Source organism: Miscanthus floridulus, chromosome 17 (assembly GCF_019320115.1).
Source record: "Miscanthus floridulus cultivar M001 chromosome 17, ASM1932011v1, whole genome shotgun sequence".
Lineage (NCBI taxonomy): Eukaryota > Viridiplantae > Streptophyta > Magnoliopsida > Poales > Poaceae > Miscanthus > Miscanthus floridulus.
This window is the reverse complement of record NC_089596.1, coordinates 6,439,745-6,459,064: the sequence shown is the minus strand read 5'-3', so window position 1 is coordinate 6,459,064 and position 19,320 is coordinate 6,439,745. Positions and strand designations below refer to the sequence as shown.

Below are 19,320 nucleotides of genomic sequence, written 5' to 3'. Positions count from 1 at the left end.
ACCTGCCTCCTCCGTCCGATTCGTGTCCGCCCTATCCCCGGCCGTCCAATTTGCTAACCATTAGTCGATTGTGCAGGAGACACCAAAAAATGTTAATGATATGTTATGGGTGTCCATCCCGTGACTCCCATCCAGACGCGGCTCATTCTCGTCCACTCATCCGCATGCTCCGCACGTGTCGCCCGCCCGCTCTGCGCTGCGCACCCCCGTTCGCGCAGGATGGACTCCGCTTGCCAGCGCCGCCCCACTCACGGGATGGACTCCGCCTACGCCACCCCCGCTCGCAGGATGTCCGCTCATCGGCGCCCCCAACCCGCGTGGATCCTGCTCGCGGCTTGCGGGACAGACTCCACCGATGCTGCCCCCGCCTGCGCACGCCACGTGCCTCCCCTACCAGGACTTGTGCCTCCTGTTACGACCGCGCTCCATCTGCCTGCCACGGCCACTACCAAGGTTCGTGCGACTGACGAGCTCCACACCGGCGACCTCCGTGTACTCTATGGCATCGAGCTCCGCGCCATTGTCGAGCTCCACGAACATGACCTCCATTCATCCAAGCAGTAAGGTGACATTGCGCTAAAAGCGCATGTTGCAAACCATATGTTTCAAGTGTTTCATTTGTTTCAGAGGCATGTTGCAAGGGTTTCGTATGGATGTTGCATATGTTCAATTGTTGTACACTTATGTTGCAAATGTTTGTTCCCATTGTTTCATCTGTTTTTTCAGACGTATGTTGCAAGTGTGTTTATGTGGATGTTGCATATGTTTCACACATATGTTGTAAGTGTTTTATCTAGATTTTGCTTATGTGTTGCACTTGCAATGGTTTTTCAAGTGTTTCATGTGTTTTTTAAGTGTTTCAGACGCATGTTTCAAATGTTTTATCTATCTTCATATGTATGTTGCAAGTATTGTATTCGGATGTTTCAAAAGTAGATCGGGCGTTGCATCTCCCTCCTCGCCTTCTCCTGCCTCACCTTGGTGTTTCCTCCTCACGCCTTCTGCTGCGTTGCATCCTTCTCAGACTAGGGAGGGGGCGCGCCGGGGGGCTAGCGGAGGGGGCATTGGGGATGGCGGCGCGGACACGAGCGCACGCTCTCCACTTCCATTACGCGGGCAGATAGCACTTCTGTTCACTTTTTCTATTATGCGAGGATGCTTAGATGGAATGCTCCCGATGGTGGGCCTGTGACTGGAAGTTGGGCCACATTTCAGTTGGCTAGGACTGGGAGGTGCGTCCGGAGACGCTATTGGTGTTGGACATCCGGGCGCTAGTGCCTCCTAAAAAAATAGAATTCCTCTCTTGTAGTGCTCATGCACGTATGCGCCATTCGGCCAGCTGGTCTTTGACTCGCTTCTGTTCCTTTTTTTCCATGAGACACCTGCATGCATGCATGGAGAGATGCCGTGCAACACTCCGACTCATAGTCATCCATACCGGACGTGCTCCGTGTTTTAGTTAGCTCGCCTTGTCTCAAAACCTAGATCGGCTTTTCTTTTCTTGTTTAAAGCTTCCATGTAAATCTTTACTACCCCTAAGGTATCCGAAGGCGTGTTGTATCTAACTTTTCTCTGTCTTAATACAAAGACGCGTAAACCTTTAGCGTGATTGAGAAAATCTCTCTAGTTGGCGCTTGGCGGCGTGTTCATCATGGCGGAAGTGGAGGCGGAGGCGGGGTCGAGTTTGGAGCCAAAGGCACCTACGTGGGCAGAGTCGCAGGCGATGGAGAAGCGCTTGGATGTGTTAAGCCAGCAGATCGCGAACCTCAACAAGATCGTCTATCCTCGTCGTGATCGTAGTGCTTCTGCTGCAGAGTATCCTAATCTATTAGGCCTGAGCGAGGCCGACCGAGCGGCGGAGTCGGCGTGGCTCCGTGAGCGAGCGTGGGATGAGATGGTGAAGCGAGGCGATGCCAACGAGGAGCTGCTGTGCTTGGGGCGGGAGTACGTCCGGCTTGCCTCTGAGATGAGGACTCCGGATTTCTTCGGCATGACCGAGGCCAAACGAGTGGCGGAGGCGGAGAGGCTCAGGGAGGAAGCGCTGGAGAAGGCCTATCGTCTCCAGGAGGCGGGGACCCCGAAGGTCGACGGCGGGAAGCAGAGGCTCACATCTCCTCGACTTTGATCCCAAGCAGAAGGGCATCTACTACAACGGCTCTACTTCGTCAACCTCGCAAGTTTCGACCTCGACGAGGAGTGTAAATCACCCAGGATTATTCTTCCGGCAACCTTTTTTTTGCTTGATTATATAATATGATTGTGTTTGCACTTTCATCTAGTTTTGCTAGAACAATTATTTATTGTGAGCAAGAATTCAAGCTACCTTGTTTAATTGTGGTTTTTCGTCTGCTACATCGCCCCATGGTCGGATGAGATTTACTGATGATGATGCATTCGAAATGAGCAAGCCACACATGCTATGGGGGGGAGTAAACATCTTATCTGTCAAGATAGCCTGTTCGGACATCGGTTACCCGATTCGAGTGTATGGCACTGTCATTGCGCGGGACTGCATTGACAAGAAGTGTGTTTATCTCTACCGCCACCCCAGAGACCGATCCCAACTCATTAACTCTAAGGTACAGCTCCTTCTCTTCCCAACAAACAAACAATGCATTGCTTCCTTTTTGTTTCAATAAATATTACACCCTATCTTTTGTACCAAGATCATAAGGCTAAAATCTATATAGTACTGACATTCAAATTGATTTCTATTGGTTGAGAATGTATCTGCCAGATGTCTTCAATAAGTATACGCAATTTCATCCACTTTAGCATGTTGTCGGCTTAATTTCATCCACTTTTTTTTTCCACAACGCTATGTATTTGGAATAATTTGTCACTGACCTATCATGTAAACCCTTTCGCGCAGGATACTCGTTTGATCTTGGCTGGCCCAAAACGAGGACTTGCATTATTAGACGCTATGCATGTTGAGATTGACCTGAAGATAAAGGGTCGTCATGGGCAGGACAGAGAACTCAGCAAAGGAGTGTTGTTTATCAAAGGCAAAGGTGTAGGGTGTAACTAGCTAGGCGAGTGGAGCTACATCCAGGTGAGGGCATGATGGTGCCGGTGATGTGGGGTGCAGCCAGCTGTGGTACGTGTGTTGAGTTGTGGCCGGACGAGGGCATGGGCAGCGTGGGGTTCGATTGGCGAGGCGGACTTGGGCGTGCATTGATGGGGTCTGCCAGCGTGTAGGGCAACTCGGGCGACCATGCGCCCTGTTCGCTTGGCTTATAAGCCATACTTTTTCAGCCAACGAACAGTATTTTTCTCTCACAACAAATTAGCCAACAATATTTTCAGCCATGGCTTATCAGCCAAGAGAACATGGCACATACGGTGCGGTGAAGGCGTGGCCAGCTGTGCATGGTGGCAGAGGTGTGGCCAAGTGTGCAGGGTGGTAGAGGCATGGCTACCGACTGCAGAGAGCGTGTGTATGTAGTAGGTGGACTCCACATGAGGAAATCACATCTCGCCCCCAACACAAAATTGTCGATTGCTTGCTACCTTGGAGCTCGAGTCGACATTTGATATGAGAACAATTTCCTATAATTTTCCTTAAGGTATGTTAGGCCTAGTGGTGGACCTCTAAACATTAGAAGTACAAAGTTCCACACATGCCATTGCAAGACGTGCTTTGTTTACTTTCCCTAAGACATGTTAGGATTAGTGGTGGGACTAGTTATCTTAGCTACCTATAGTTCCACACATGCCATTTAGTATTGTAGGTTTGGTCCACGAAGCATGCTAGGTTAATATTAGAATTTGTTTGTTCCTTCAAAAGTTTGTAAGGTTCCTTAAGTTATTGCGGGTGATGTATGTTTATAGGTCCAGAAAAGGAGTGCAAGTGTCTTTAATGTTGCTCGAAAAGTGCTAAAGTTTGTTTTCTGACCAGTAATAGCTGTGTTCAGAAAAGAGGGGCACAACGGGTGATGGTTATGTGCAGGGTAGAGCGGATACAACATGGAATGGAGCAATCGGCCTCGGAGGGGCCGATAGGCCTATCGGCTCCCACGTCCGGCCTATCGGCCCCTGAGATGCCGACAGGGGTTCAAAAATATTATTTTTAAAAAAAATCGACTTTGTTTCCGCGTGCCTGAACTCTAGCCACTTCGTACTTGAGGAACATCTACGTTATCTGTACTAACAAAAACTAAACGTAAATGAACCACCTCTGTCATAGTGAAAGAAATGGCTTAGTGGTATGTCTTAAATTTGCTGAGGCTTGATCCCAACCTAAGACAGTTTTTGCTGTTTTCATTCTTTTTGGTAAACCAGGAATTAAATGTTAAAAGGATCAAATAATCCAAAAATACACAAAAGCATAATTGGCCTCAATTTGTTTTTGCTATTTTCGTTCTATTTAGAGAAACCTGGAAAAAATTGGGAAAAATGGTGAAATAACCTTATTTTGTGCAAAAGCTCGAGTGTTGTAGTGGTAAGGCAAACTCGTTTAATTAGTGATAGTGAGGTTTTCTGTTCAATCCTATTTTGCTTCATATTTTTTGCTATTTTCATTCTGTTTAGAGGAACCCAAATAAAAAGATCATTCTATTTAGAGAAACTCGAATAAAAAAGGTGGAATAACCAAACTTAATAATTAACACAAAGACGCGAGTGGCTCTCTTCTCATTTGCTTGGACCTAGGTTCAATTCCGACTAGCAACATTTTATTTTCTTTGTTATTTTGTGTGTGATAATGTAATAAAACTTAAAACGTAAACAAATGCACTACAATATCTAGATTCGAACCACTTGTTGGAATATTTTTTTCAAGAGTAAAATACACCAGAGGTCCGTTAACTTTCAGTGAAGTGTCATCTAGGTCTATCAACTTTGAAACTGCATTTTTGGGTTCATTAACTTTCGTTTTTGTGTCATCTAGGTCCATTAACTTTGAAACTGCATTTTTTATCCATGAACTTTTAAAATGGTTCACTGCAGATCCACGCATGCATGCATGCACGTCGGCTTCGGCTGCAGTACATGAGCGGCTGCAGTACAGTAGTATGCCCTATAGACGGGGTCCTGTTGCGTACGTGTGCCTGCGTGTACCTGTGTGATGGCAGCGCTCGATGGCCGGTGTGATGGCATCAAGCAGGCGGGTGGCCACACACCGCCACACGCCGACGCCGCTCCCGTGCTCCGTCGCCGAGGCTGTGTGGCCATGTCCTTGGGCACGGTGACGTACTCCTTGTACACGTCGGCCTTCACGTAGATGACGAAGCGGCCCTCGAAGGTCTTGGGCACGGCGGCAATGGCCTCGGTGATGGTCTTGAAGTCGCCGCTCCCGTCCGGGGCCACCACTTTGTTGGGCTTCTGCAGGCTGGGCAGCTGCAGGAGCCTCCGCTGGGTGGCCGGCATCCACTTGGGAAGTCGCCGGGCGGCACCTGGCTGCGCCCGTCTTGGATCTCGTCGAACATGCCGATGAGGCCCGTGGTCAGTACCCTGTGCTCAGGATGGCCGCCGGACATGGTGTCCTCGCCGGACGTGCTGGCGATGCTCTCGAGCTCGGTCGACAGAAGGTTGCGCCGGGCAGCGTGATCGGTCTCGTCGTCGGGCGACACGCCCAGCTTTTTCTGGCGGGCGAGGACGTCCTCTCCCTGGGCGCTGGTTATCTGAGACCACAAGGTGCTAAGCAGGCGCCGGCCGTTTGCGCCGTGGGACATGCCGGCAATCTCGTCCAGCGTGTCCGACAGGAGCTTCCGGTTTGCGCTCGCCACGTCCGCGATCTCGCCCAGCTTGTCATCGACGGACAGAAGCCCGCGGCCGCCGCTGGTCACCTCCTCGGCCTCGCCCATCTGCCAGCCAAGAAGCCGGCGGCCGTGCCCCGCACCCGCCAGGGTGGCGGGTGCGTTTAGGGCGACGTGTACGTTTAGGGCGCGGGACGACGTACACTTCATGTTTATTAGCAGCTCCTCCGATCCACGGAAAATAATAATCAAGGCCTGCTTGTCGTCATCATCGTCGTCGTCGTCGACCTGCTTGAAGCTCGCAAGTGTCGCCAGCTCGTCGACGGCGTCCGCATGTCGCCCTGCAGCTCCTGCACGGCCGTGTTCATGTCCGTCACCGCGAAGTCCAGGGCCTCGGAGGAGGACGTGGTCATGGTGGCGACGGAGCGCGATGACGCCTCCCTGAGCACCCGCGCGCACGACGCGCCCACCCGGGTGCACACGTCGCGGAGGAGGCGCTTCACGTGCTGGGGCGCCTGGACCTCGGCGCCCGCGCAGCTGCTCAGGGCCTCCACGCAGTAGGCGCACGCGCGCATCGCGGCGCCCACCTTGGCGTACTGCCCGTAGGGGTGGCGGAAGCCGAACCGGCCGTGCGCGGGCTCCCACCGCGCCAGGTTGGCATGCGAGTCCTCGGACGTCTTGGAGTTGAGCACGCACTTGTACCCGTCCGACGACTTGGACTGCCGCGCGGCCGCCTCCTCCGCCTCCGCGAAGTAGTCCTCGACGCAGGCCTCCACGGCGTCCGCGAGCTTGTCCATGTTCCGCGTGGTGAGGAGGTGCAGCTCGATCCGCGCCGAACAAATGACACGGCGTCCGCGAGCTTGTCGATCGTTGTCGGTTAAGTGATTACTATCACACAAAGCAATGACAAATGCAAAATACGTACCCAGCAGAAAGAGGGAGCCAGTGACGATGACCGGCTCGAGCTCGCCGGATCTGTCCACCACCCAGTGCACGCCGAGCGCGAGAACGCCGGCGCTCGCCGTCACAACGACCCGGTTGAAACACTTGTACACGCTGCCACCTGCCCATGCAAAGACCAGCTGGTCAAGACAATATCCACGCATGCATGCACGCATATGTATGGCAGCTCATCTGCGTCCACTGACTCTGCCAAGCAAAGCCGGTCGACTCACCGACAGTGTACTCGAAGACAACGACGACCGTCATGATGGCCCACATGGCAGCCCCACCAACGCCGTCGTACAGGGGCCTGGTGTAGTAGAACACGGAGACGAGCGCGAGCGCCAGGCCGACCTTGAGCCCGTGCACCGCCTTCCGGGGATCATCTGCCGCGATCCACCACACCTTCCTCGCGAACCCGGCGACCCTGCTCCACGCCTTGGCCAAGCAGGCCAACAGCCACGCCCACGCCCTCGCGGCAGGGCCGCCGGCCTCATGCTCCATGGTCACCGACGCGCCCTCCGGCACGGTCACCCGCCATTCCAGACCACTCTGCGCTTCCCTCGCGGCGGCGTCCATGCTGACCGGTACATGAGCGCGGCTGCCAAGACCGGTTGGAGACTTTGGCATTTCACCCATCATCAGAAACGGGTTTCGCATTTTTATCATCTCTCAAACTGGTTTCGCAATTTTGCCATTATGAAACAGATGCAAATCGCTTAGTTTTAATCCATGAAAAATAAGAAGAAGACGCCTCCTTCCATTTCTACCTCTGGCTGCTGTTGCTTTCATCAGAACGGATCACAAAACGGATCGGCCCTCTCCTCCGTCCCCAGCGCTGGCCTTCCCCACGCCGCTCCCTCCCCGTGCCGGCGCCGGATATTTAGACTGCTATGGTTACCTCTACGAAACATTCTATCGAACATGTACGGGGTGGTGCTGCTCTGCCATTGCTGCTTCCTGTCGCACAAGCAAGGAAGCAACCTGACGATGAAGACGAAGGCTGGGAGCCAGCAGCGGCTGGAGCTGGAGGGTTCGACAGATCTCTCAAGGAGCAGCGGTCCAAGGTGTACATCGCCATGAGATGCTTCGTGATGCTTCTCATGTGGCCGTCGGACGAGCAATACGCGCCCGCACATCGTGGTCAGCCTGGAGCGGCGTGACCGGCGTCCGGCACTAGCGTCGACCTCCGCACGCCTCCCCTGCGACTCGAACACGCCGCCGCCGCCGTATCTGTAACAGGACCCTAGCGCTGCTATATTCTCTCCTCTCGACCGGTTCCGCCCCCGTGCAGCAGCTCGCCCCTGCCCGCGGCTTCGGCGTGGCTTGGGCGGCGGCTCTGCCCTGCCGCGGCTTGGTCGTCATCGGACTCCGCGGCACCTCCACCTCCACCTCCACCTCCGGCACCAAGGGACGCTCGGACGCCGGGGACACTCGGGCTCGAGCTTGGAAGCCGGCGAGGAGGCGCTTGTGCAGGCCGCGCGCTGGAGCAGGGGCGGGGAGGACGGTGGCGGCCATGGCGCGTGCAGGTGCAGGGGCGGGGAAGGGGAGCGGCGTGGTGGCAGGGCGGTGCCGGCAGGAGAGGGGGCGGCGTGGGGAACGCCAGCGCCGGCGCCGGCACCGGCACGTGGGGAAGGCCAGCGTTGGGATGGAGGAGAGGGCCGATCCTTTTTGTGTATCCGTTCCGCGTTCGGAGGAAAGTAACAGCAGCCAGGGGTACGAACGGAAGGCGACGTCTTCTTTTTTTTTCACGGATTAAAACTACCGAAAGTGTATTTCAGCAATTTGTATCTATTTTATAATGACAAAATTGTGAAACTAATTTGAGGGATAATAAAAGTGCGAAACCCGTTTCTAATGATGGATGAAATACCAAAGTCTCGACCGGTTGGGTCCCTATTGTAAGCGTGTGAGAACACAGCGATAGAATGTGACCCCTGCAGTGTATTTGGTACTGTGGCTGACTGCTGTGAGTGAGGTTGACCTCTCTCTCTCTGTGTCCCGAATCGTGGGCTGACTTGATGCCATCACACTGGCCAGAGGATACAGGTACACGCAGGCACACATACGCAACAGGACCCGTCTATAGGGCATACTACTGTACTGCAGCCGCTCATGTACCGCAGCCGAAGCGGACGTGCGTGCATGCATGCGTGGACCTGCAGTGAACAATTTTAAAAGTTCATGGACCAAAAATGCAGTTTCAAAGTTGATGGACCTAGATGACACAAAACGAAAGTTAATGGACTAAAAAATGCAGTTTCAAAATTGATGGACTTAGATGACACTTCACCAAAAATTAATGGACCTCCGGTGTATTTTACTCTTTTTTCAATTCCATTTTAGCTTAATTTTTGCTTCTTTCTTGCAATATTTCTTAAATACATTTTGGCTTAATTTTTGCTTCTTTCTTGCAATATTTCTTAAATACATTTTGGCTTAATTTTTGCTTCTTTCTTTTCTTAAAAAGAAGCATCACTTGGATGCATTCTTTTCCTGATAGCTCATTTTTTTAAAAAAAAATCATAACTTTGGTATATGAACTTGATATCAATTTGTGATTTCTTCTCGAGTCATAGACAACTAAGGGAGGTGACAAATGATTCAGATCGTCACAGAGTGTGGAGTTGTGGCCAGATGAGGGCGTGGGTGGCGTGGGGTTTGATTGGCGAGGCGGGCGCAGGCGTGTACCAATGGGCGTCCGACAGCGTGCAGGGCAACCCGGCCAGCTGTGTGGGGGTGGCAGAGGTGCGGCTCGGTGAGCACGGTGGCAGAGGAATGGCTGCGGACCCCAGAGAGCGCGTGTAGCAGGTGGGACCCACATGAGCAAATCACATCTCACCCCCAACGTAAAACCATCAGTTTTTTTGCTGCCCGCAATGCCTTATCAAAATTTGAAATTAAAGACTTGTTGGGGGTTATAACCCCGGGGTGTCTCAACGCACCGATTAGTTAGCAAGCCACACGACCCACAACTCCCTAGCTAGCGAAGGCCCAAACAACTTAAGCCCAATTAGATGAGAAATCGAGGCTGACGAAAGGGCGGTGGACGGTCACGATCCCTCTCCCTGGCTTAGCCACACGGCGCCCGAGAAACGTGTGACCTCTCCCCGCCCCGACCCCTGAGGGGATGGGGAGAGGTCAAGCCCAGCTTGACGCACCTGCTCTGACAAGAGCGACCGTACCGCACTGACCCCGCAAGGACCGAGGGGACAACAGTCACCTAGGCCCGATCAGATGCCAACCCCGTGCCACGTCGCACGGACGAGACAACACCGCATAGCAGAGGAAACGGGTACGAAACCCACCGTCCAGATATGGACCGACAAAAAGTATGTACGATCCTACCCACTATGGGATGGGATCTACGACAAGGGCCTCAACACAGAGGCCGTCCAGACCGGCTAAAAACCCTGACCCCGACGATCAGGGTCGTGGCCCTCAGCCCCGCGAAGCAACCAGGCGATCGACGACCCGGGGCGGCTACCAACTCCCGTGTGACGTCTCGGGAAACCAGGAGATGGTAACGAAGGTCATGACGGATACCGCGTTGCACATGATGGCTGACGGACCATCACCATGTCTATAGTGCCGCCACGGCCAGCACAATAGCACCATGTCACAGCTTACCGTGGCGTGGCCACAAGACCATGACGATAGCCACGCCCAGATGAGCACCAAAAGACGACATAGCTTGCAAGCCAAGTTAGCTAGGACCTCTCTCAGGCTCATGACCCTTCGATCGAGGGAACCTCCTCTTTGTATCAGCCCTGGCCCCAAACTCTATATAAGGACCAACCGGGAAACGCATTCGGGACATCCTCTACCATTCCATTCTTTCACCATAGTACATGGGCTCCTGAAGCTTCCTTCCAGGCAGCCCCTCGCCTAGCAACAAGCTCTGATAATAGCTACTTCGACCCCAAAATAATTAAGTGGAGTTCTAGTAACAATATAATGCACCTTGGCAATTGCTCCTTCGATCAGTTCTGAGATATAATTAATGTACTTTTAATTGTACCAAGTCAAATATTTTGGATTTGTCCAACTTCATAAACAAGGTTGGTAACATTGACCACAATAATAAAGAGGGGCTATTTAATTTAGTACATAACTAATGAATAACAACACTCATGCATGCACGATACTTGGCAACTATACTAACCAACTGGGTAACAACACAAATACAACTCATGCATAACTCAATTTGTGCATATATTTCTTGGACGACATTGAGCATGCAGTGGTTTTTATCTGTATCAATCTTTGGAGGGGCTAAGATCGTGGTGAGACTGATTCTCAACAGTCAACAGCACTGCCGCATGCCTGCATCCATTGGTGTACACGTTGTAATTTTATAAGCCTACCTTCACAATTTGTGTCCGTTTCACAAACACACCACTATTTTCGGGTTTTTTCCTTCTCAGGGAAAAGTACGACTGACATGTGGGCCCAATTATATAGTCACGAGAGCAGAGTTGTAAGTTTTGGGCCCAACACAAGTAGTGGTTGGCTTGTCATTTGGTCAGTCAGAGTCAGAGCCAACCAACACGCGTTCATCTCCATTCTGCTATCCCCATTCATTGCTCAGCAAGCACTCGTAAGAGATTCTTGTGAGAGAACGAGCGCCCAAGCAGGAGAACTTTTGTCATGCACGCGGGTGACCAGTCATGCATGCAGGCGTCCGTTGCGCCGCACTCGCAATCCATGGGTGCCCTGATGCGTGTGTTGTATTACCCTTTTTCTCTGCTTACGAAAAAAACAAATAAAAGAAAAGGAACTGTATGCACACAAGCATGCTAGCATGCAGAACACAAAATAGGGCTGTCCACGTCATACATCCTGATCGGCTCTGCTGCTGTAGCATAAACACACAGCTGCAAACTCCTATACAAATCTCACAGCTGCGATTTTTTTTATTTTAACCCTTTTTAATATTTTTTTTAAAATTAACACCGTTGATTTTTTTTCACATCTAACCTATTTGGCCGCGCCTATTGCCCTGGTGCGGTCAAACCACTCCTACGCGCCATGGATCCTGCCACGGCTAGCCTACCACTATGGTAGGTCATCCCATCGCTGACCCGATGTAATGGCAGCCCCTGCCACACCACCGACTCAGGCGCAGTGCTGTCGTGCCAACCCGCCTGGCACGACAGGGGCGAATATAGTCCCACGGCCCGGCCTCCCCCCTCTCTCTCCCTTCCTTCCTCCTGCTCTTTTCGTCCCCCGCCGTCGTGACTTAGCCGCCGCACCGCTGGCACTGTTCATTGCTCCCTTGTCGTTGACCCAATCCACCTGGGGGTTGGTTGGTGGTCACCCCCAAGCTTCCCCGCCGCCCCCTCCCTCCCTCTCTCCCCTTGCCGCCTGCCCCTAGTACGATCGTCATAGCCGCCCGCCGCCGGCCGGGCCAGGCTGCCGGTGGCCCTCTCCTCGTTGTTTGTGGGTTGGGGTGACCTCCCAAGCTTCCCTCCTTATCTAAGGAGTTATTTTAAAGTACCTTTTTATCTAAAATACTAGAGGTGGTGGTAACTTTGATACAAATTTAGGGGATTATTTTGAATTATGTTTTATAATGGTACGGAGAGGCGGATATATTTTTTATAAGACAAAATAGATGAAATGGCTATTAATTAGAGTTTACCGTATTAAAGGCATGTTTCTGATTAACAATGGATCTTAACACCATCCAGCTGGCCAACCGATCCATATGAGTCAGGGGGTCATTACAGATCAAGAAAGCTTCACACGCATCTTTGTAGCACCAACAGTAGTAAGCCGACGACCTTCATCTTTGCCGTTGATTATTGGAGCGAGCTGTACGCTCTGTGATTTTCCATCACTGGTCTGGGCAACAATTACCAGCAAATCCTTGACATGGACAGACACGACAGGTCGCATAAGCTGGATATCTCTCCACAATCATCAACAGTCATCGCATCAGCCCCTTCGCTATCATAGAGCACAAATACGTCCTGCATGCTAGCAGTGATTTTTCCATGAAAACCGGGCCGGGAAGAGGTCTTTTGCTAATGTGGTTCGCTCCACTCCCCTCTCTGGACCTAATCGTGTCCCGCTAGGAGAAAAACGTCATAGTTCTTTGGTCTTTGACCGTCTTTCTTTCCCCCGACGATCTGTCTTTGATCTCCTGGTGTTTGGTCCTGCTCCTCCTAGTGATGGTTCTTGGTCATCTGTTAGTGAAAATGCTCCAAATTCAAATCCTTGTTGACACACCTAAAGTTGCAAACAGATAAACCGCAATCATACGGTTGTCAATGTAGCCTTTACTAAGTATTCCAGGTAACGATTTCCATGGGAAATGAGAAAGTGAACTAACAAAGTATCAACAACGTCCTATGATGATACAAGGAGTTCATGATATTTGAGTACAAATGATCTTTGTGGCTATGATATCTGGTAAGGTAAGATAGATATACATGCGATTATCTCGACCCTTGCTCACGGGGGCGGCAGGTGAGACAGTAGGAGATGTAACTCCTACCCAAAGCAGTTACCTTTTTATGGAGGCCCTAGTATTTTAATAACTTGCCTACTATTTTAAAGTCATTATGAATGCTTAAAAAATTGGCGAAGGCCCTCGTGCTAAAGGTGTTGACAAAAGGCAATGTTGGTGTAGATGCTGGAGATATCAGTGAAGCCCCCCATGCCGAAGTTTTGGCAGAGGCAAGTTCTTGTACTCATCGAAGATATTGACGAAGATACACTGTCTGTGTTGACATCGGAGATGTCGGAGAAGCCCCTCTAGCTGTTGGCGTTGAAGGTTACTCATTGCAGTCACCGAAGACGATGGTGAGGCCCCTCGCGTGGAAGTGTTGGCGTGGTTGAGTCATTATAGTCACTAAAGTGTTGGCGAAGCCCCTCCTACTAAAGTGTTTGGCAGGGGCGATGTAGGGGGAGCCCATGAGGTATATGGGCCACGTCTCCCCCTAGAAGAAGCCCAACTAGTAGCTAGAGAAGTGTCATATGAAATCCAACGCCACCAAGGGGTCACATGTAAATATTCATTGCCTATATAAGTGCCTAAGGGCATGAGGGCAAGGGACCTCTCCTCCCACTCATTTTTCACTTGTTCAAAAGTGTAGTGTGACCCCTCTCAACCACGAGCTCTCTCCTCCCCCATCTCTCTCTATTATTCAAAACTGTCAATTCCATCATAATGGACTTGCAAACATATTCTCCTAGATATTCATGTATTTGATTATTTGTATTCATAAAATTTTTGTCTAATTAAATGTTTATATGCATAATTCATTAAGAATTTTTATGTTTTCTATAAAACCACAAAATGAGTAGCTTCTATTATAACTTTTTATAAGGTAGCCGCTAAATGTTGGCATGTTCGAAGCCGAGAAGTGGGAGGGATCATGATCCGCGGAAAACTTTCAAATTGACCTTGAAGAAGGATCATACTTTCGGCGGTAGATATGGTGGAATTCAAAGGTCCTCTCTTTACAATCCTTCTCGTTGTCTTCACCACAACGTTCCTGCAGCTACATCTCCTTCGGCATCTTCTTGAGCCATTCAAAAACCTCCCTGTGTCCTCTCAGCATGTCCTTAGGTTTTAAAGACATGCACCAATCCATTGTGGCCACCTGCAATGAACGATTCATAAAACAGGAAAAGAAGAATTAGTTCCAGGATAAAAATGCGGGCTTGATGATCGAGCTCGCAGGGTGACCGATGAATGATCTCTACACTAGGGTTTTAGAAGAAGACGGTGAGGGCTGTGTCGAGGGAGAGAGAGAAAGAGTTGAAGCACTTACATCATGGAACAGAGGGTTGATGCCGGGTTGTTGATTCCGACGCCATGGGGACATGCTTGCTGATGCCGACGTGGCGGGCGGCGATGGCGTCCCGTCGCGAGAGGGTTTGGAGGAGGAGGGGTTTGGCGCTCTCTCTCCCCCTTCTCTACACACGTCTTGCAGTACGACGAGCCACGTGGGTCGGGAGAGGCCTTCACTGAGAGAGAGGGTTGTTGCTGCCTGCCAGCTTTCCTCCGGATTCGACGGCTCGGCTCGGGGTGAAAAGCCCATCACATCGGTGAAAGGGTAGTATGAGGTTTTCTACCGCTGCTAGGCCTATATTACCATGCACGTAGATGTAGGGTGAGCCGGTGAGCTAGCCACGCCGGATCAACAGACCAGCGACTAGGGTCGACTGGTCGACTACGATTCACTTAATGTTTTCTTAAAAAAGTGTTATATTATTCATTGTACAAGCAAGTTACATAGATCCAACGGAGAGTCCTATTAAAGTTTTATAAGGTGCATTTCTGACGTTACAAAAAGAGTATTCCTTCCATTCACAAAAAAATCAATTCTCGTTTTTCGACAAGTCAAACAATTTGAACTTTGACAAAATTTATATGAAAAAAATACTAACATTCATGATACAAAATAAGTACCATTAGTAAGTTGTACAATATATTTTCAAAAACAAGTTACTTGGAGATATAAATGTTAACGCTATTTACTAATAAACTTGGTTTGACCGGCACGGATCCCATAATCGCATGCTTTTGTAGACGGAGGGACTACAAACAAGACCTAGGGACCTGTCTAGCCAACTTTGCAAAGTTATCTGTCGTCTTGTTTGTGTCTCTCCTGGTTTTGATAACAGAATACTGAAATTAGAGGAGCATGCATAAGAGTATCAAAAGTATTTTTATCCAAAAAGAATGACAATTTTCAAGCATCCCATTGTTTGGAGTTTGGCACCCAGAGGTCAGAAACTTTGTCTGCAATTTAGATTCAGTTTGATCAATGTTTATTTATTTCCATATAGGGCACCAAGGTTGATTCCAAATACAAGTGTTGCCCTCAACAAATTGTATCGTGACATTTTCCTTGAGATGGCACAAGTTAGCCATTTGGAAAGACTGGGCTTCAGATCACATGAAACTGCAACTGATCATACACATTTACTTTGACATTCACACAGCTGATTTTGTCATTTCCATGTTAGTAATATTAAGTGTCATTTGAGATCCACTGATATCAAAGTTTAAAGAATTCAGTTCAATTAGAGGCATGATTGAGACACCTCCCAACCAGGTTACTAGGAAGAAGAAACTCCCCACGGGCCACGGCGATCGCCCGAGCTAATGGGAGCAGCGGAGCAGCTGGAGGGCCGACCCGCCGCCGCCTCGGACGATGCCTGCGCCAGAACGGGGCTATGAGGATCCGGTTCCTCCAAACTGCTGCTGTGAGAAAGGAGAGAAAGCAAGGGTGCGCATTGAAGGGATCTAAAAAAAACTCGACCGGGGGGGGGGGGGGGGGCTGAGACTGCCCCGCAGCATTTCAAATAAGAAGAAGGACCTTCTCACCCGACCGAGAAACCCCCCGAACCCCCGCCCCCACCTTTACACGGTGGCTTCCCATCGCTCAAGTGAGAATTGGGCCGGTGCCCCCCCCCAGTGCTTTGGTTACGGGGACGGACGAGGGGATTTTTTTAACCTCAGTCTGAAATTCGCTCCCACGGGGAGTCGAACTCAGGACCTGAGGAGTGACGCCGGGTCACCTAACCGTTCGAGCTAGGCACCCTTTGGCATTGAAGGGATCTCTGACAGCGAGATTGTTATACAAGGTGGCCTTTGTTCGCCAAGGAATACGAAATACAGTAGTAGAAATGTTGTGGTTGTGCGGCTAATTACTTTCCTTAGCTGCGATGCGTGTATATATTGAGATGAGACGCCGTCCTCAGTACACACAATTCATCTCCTCCTCGTGTCATTGTGCTGCGCTGCCACCGTCTTCCCCCTCCCGCCGCCGACATATCATCGGCGCCGTGAGAGCAAGTCTTCAAAGCCTATGTCTCCTCGTGTCCCTGCACAGGGTAGGGGGTGTATCAGGTTTTTGGGAAGCGTTGTCGTGACTGCTCGCTGGATGTCTTCGTCGTCGACGGTCTGCTTCTTCTACTTTTGCGCTACTTGTAGTGCCGACAACCCCACTGTAAGAATGTCTTTATTTTCTCAGTTGTTCATTCTCATGTTCTTCATGCTACTAGCACTAGAGAATTTGAGTTTGACTCGGATTGTAGTGCTAGTGTTAAATCACACACCTATGTTTTATGTTGTTCTTTTCCTCAATATCGGAATCAATTTATGCGTCACTAAATTGCTATTATTTCCAACAAATGGTTGACTTATATTGAGCAAGAATTTCAGCCTGCACAAAGGAAAAAAAGGATCAACAGGATTCTCTTTTACTCGACACACATCTGCACCATTTTTAGCAGACAAAGAAGTTGTAACCATATATGTTTGATATATTTATGATACCAAAAGATGCATTCATGAATAAAAATCTTACTCTTAGTTCAGGCAACATAAGGGAAAGATGTGCACCTCATGTTTGGAGTGCACATGAGCTTTATGAGTTCCATTCAACTGTTTCATGGCACTATCATGAGCATTTGCTAATATAGAGACATAACGCCGGAGAAGATTTCTTCTTAGTAGCTAGAAAAACTGCAGAAACACCCCTTCGGTTGAAGTATTCAAATTATCTCTTGACGGTGCTTCATTAGACCCTATAATTTTCACTAGAATAAGCGTATCATAGATAACACAAATCAAGGAAGCTGAATATATCTTTGGAAATTTGCCACACAAACAATCGTGATACAAAGAATAGTTCTATGTGCAAATAATGAAATCAAAGGACAAACTCAATAGATCTTTTGAAGTAAGCATTATACCAATAATCATCTTAGATAATGCGTCCTTCAACCGGATCTATAATTCTGTGGCAAAAGTTTCTATAGAATGCAGAGAGTCATATCTATCAGTAGCTATTGCCTAGAATAACCACTTTCAGTACATCAATCATCTATGTAAAGTTCAGGCAAGTAAGTTTTGAAACAGGGGACAAAAGATCATGACAGTTTGTTTAACACTTGCAGGCAAGCAGTTTTCCGTGTAAATAAAACTGGCAATCTTGATGGAGTCAGTGCATCAAATGATAGTCTTATTTCCTTGGTTTTCAGATAGTCCATAAGTAATCAAACAAATTTCCACTTAAGGAAACACCACTACGTAAGAAAAAATTTTTAGAGGCGGCTCGTAACCCTTTGTAGGGGTAGCCACCTTTTCGTAGAGGCGGCTGGCAAAACCGCTCCTACGAAAGAGTGGCTACAAATCGTTGATTTGTATAGGCGGTTCCTGCCCCTACAAATCGATTTATAGGGGCGGCTGGATATTGAGCCGCCCCTACAAATCAATTTTCAGAAATCATGAAAAAGGGGTAAAAAATAACAATTTTTTTTAATCTATGAAGGTCCCCACCGGCAGCCATTTTTTCACGATTTTTGCACACTTTGCATCAGCCGGGTTTCGAACCCGCAACCTCTCGCTCGCGTGTAAACTCCTCTACCACTACACCTCACGATAAATTGTGTCTATATTCCATTTTGGTTCCCCACATATTATACAAAACTGAGCATAAATTGATTATTTGAGGCCCTAAACTAATTCAAATGAAAAACTTGTCAGCTACAAAGTTTTATAACTTTTCTAGATCTACAACTTTCATTTTGGTAGTTTCTCCATCCGATGTCACTTATAAAATTTGAATTTTAAATTTGAGAAATTCGAACGTAGTTTTCCATGACAAGACGATTTCAAATGAGAAAGTTATCAACTACAAAGTTTCATAACTTTTTAAGATCTACAACTTTTATTTTTACTGTTTGTCCATATGAGGTTGTTTAAAAATTTCAAATTTCAAAATTTTGGAAATTCAAATATAGTTTTCCTTGACAAGATGATTTCAAATCAAAAAGTTGTCAACTACAAAGTTTCATAACTTTTTGAGATCTACAACTTTTATTTTGGTTGTTTCTCCATCCGAGGTCATTTACAAAATTTAAATTTTAGTGCTTAATTTTTAATACTCGGCGTCTATTTGTAAGGCCAAATCCGATTTGTAGGGGCGGTTGGATATAGAGCCGCCCATACAAATCGGGTCATTTGTAGGGGCGGCTGATAACACCGGCCGCCCCTACAAATCCATTTGTACGGGCGACTCATTTGGTAACCATTTGTAGGGGCGGCTCAATATAAAGCCGCCCCTACAAAGAAAGGAAGGCGTTGCTACAAATCATTTTTGTAGTAGTGCACACAAGTATGATATATGAAAACGAACAAGGTTGGAATTGCAAGATAATCATGGTATGTCCAGATTAAGTTTCAAAAGGGAAAAAGGTAATAGTAAGCCGCAATATAAAACTACTCCAAGAATGGTATAAGTTTCTGCATTGGATATCCATTTAGAGTATAAATAATCAAGATGAAAAATGTTCTGTGAAATTATCATTTGAGCAAGTTTTTGCTCCACCTACAAGTGTGATGAATATAAGGATTACCTGATTGAGCATCCATTTCAGCCCCACGGCAGCCGTACATTCATTCTTAGCAGCACTGCTATACCAATCCAAATTGTACAATTTGTCTAGTGTTTTCGTGATCGCGGTGATATTACTGCGTCTTTCTTTGACAGAGAAGATCTCACCAGTGGAGCTAATATTAGGATGGCTATTCAACAATGTCTCAACCCATCCACTCCCTCACCTCTGCATTGACAAGAGAGCAAAGAACCTAACCCCCGTGCACGCACATTCTTTCTTAACAGACAAAGAACACGCAAGTCAGTCACTAACC

General features: G+C 48.8%; 2 pseudogenes; one reads left to right on the top strand and one right to left on the bottom strand.

Moving 5' to 3' along the window:
* The first annotated feature begins 2,399 nt into the window (after positions 1 to 2,399).
* The window catches only part of LOC136515138 (uncharacterized), a 119,779-nt pseudogene continuing 102,858 nt past the window's right edge, over positions 2,400 to 19,320 (top strand).
* On the bottom strand, positions 4,897 to 7,220 carry LOC136518193 (aluminum-activated malate transporter 10-like; annotated as a pseudogene).